Here is a 1,833-nt window from a genome sequence, read left to right on the forward strand (position 1 = left end):
TCACAGGTAAGATGACTCAAGTCTGCCACCCACACAGGACGGATTTGGTGCTTCCCACTTAGCAGTTATTGTACACTAAGGATACGAGCCTGCATTCCTAACACCAGACTTGTTGGGGTGGACCCTTCCAATAGTTACACTGAATTTCCAGCAGTCGCTGACGTGTGAAGAATGACGGCTACCTGGCTCTGTTCATATAGTGCTTTTGTGACAAAAGTGAACTTGTTCGTATTCCTCAGTTAAGCCATGGACATGGAAATCATTTCTCTTGACACAGCCCTCATGATTTGTACAGCACGAAATCTGGCTTGTTTGTGAGGGACAGGTGAAAGATCTGACTCAGGCAGAAGTGGGGGAGGTGTAAGCGGGTGTAAGGGGGATGATTGGTGATAGAAAAGATACAATAAAAATAAACTATTAAAAGATAAATAAAAGATCTGATTCAACACCAATGACTAAATGTGTGGCACTCATCTGCATACAGTAGAGGGCGCTCACCTTCCACCATTTTCTATTTGAGCACATTTTACAATAATAGTTTTCAAACTCCTGTGTACAAGACTCACCTTGGGATCCCATCTAAAATGTGTACCCTTAGGCTGTGGAGGGGCCCGTGAATCTGCATTTTTTATGAGAGGCTGTACGCCGCTTGGAACCTAACTGCCAGGGTCTGAAAGCTGGCTTTGGGACTTGTGAACTTGGGCAACTACGGAACTTTTTTGTGCCTCGGTTTCCTCATCCAACCGATTAAGTTAGAAATAGTACCTGTCACTTAGGGTTATTGTGATGATTAAATAAGTTAACTTAGAACACAGTAGTGCCTGGCAATAAATATTCACTCTATTATTACAAGCATTATTTTCAATAGAGACATTCGTTGATGTTGCTGCAGGGAGACTTGAGAAACACAGACTGTTTATAAAAGAAAAAAAAAAAAGGTATTCTCACAGTCCTCTACCCAGCCAGGCTAAGATTTCGGGTCCTGACCCTCAGGTGGAGTGGTAATGGAACGGCAGGAACCAAAGGTGCAGAGTGAATAAAAGCATGATGAGGCTGCTCTTTCGTGTGTTGTGCCCTAGACCTTGAACTGTCTTCAGGAGTCAAGGGAGTGCCGTGGAAGGCACTGAGGCAGAAGATGGCATGATCAGGTTCACCTCTGAGGCAGATCACCGTGTAAGCAGGGGATGGAATATAAGTGGTGAGGCTGGAAGCAGATGGATAGAGGAGCTGGGGGAGATAGACTGTCACACCTTCTCCATCCTCTGAATGTCTCCAGAAAGCATTACAATCATTCACATTAGTGACTCTAATAACAATTTGAACCTTCTAAATTCTTTTTTTTCAGGAGCTCAAAGTTGAGTCAAGTTTGTAATAGAACGCTCTGCCCCCACTCCACCCTGATTTATACACAGGTCCCCAGCAGGCACCCTCCCTAGATGTTGAGGCAGTAGGGAGGCCTCCAGTGAACTACGCAGCCACCGAGCAAACGCCGGGCTGCTCGTTACAGCCCCGGAAGCAGGGACGGGGCACGTTTGGTGTCTCATCCGGTGATCCTGCAGATGTTGGAGTTGACTTCCAGTAACCATGGTAACTTTGAGTGCCTGACCTAAGACCCATTGAAGTAAACTTCTGCCCTCTCAAGCCTGAAGGCAGAATGGGAGGGGCGGCCAAGGGAGCAGGGGAGGGCCGAAGATCAGGGCAGGGCTGAGGTTATCTGCTGCTCTTGGGCTCCGCCTAGAATTCACAAACACTGTTCTTGGATATCAAATTAGCAGAGTCAACAGTGCCAGGGAAAATAGGTACTTGAGTTTTTTTGTTTGGTTTGTTTTGTTT

Source organism: Sturnira hondurensis, unplaced genomic scaffold (genome assembly GCF_014824575.4).
Source record: "Sturnira hondurensis isolate 20B ecotype Veracruz unplaced genomic scaffold, ASM1482457v3 Scaffold0010428, whole genome shotgun sequence".
NCBI lineage: Eukaryota > Metazoa > Chordata > Mammalia > Chiroptera > Phyllostomidae > Sturnira > Sturnira hondurensis.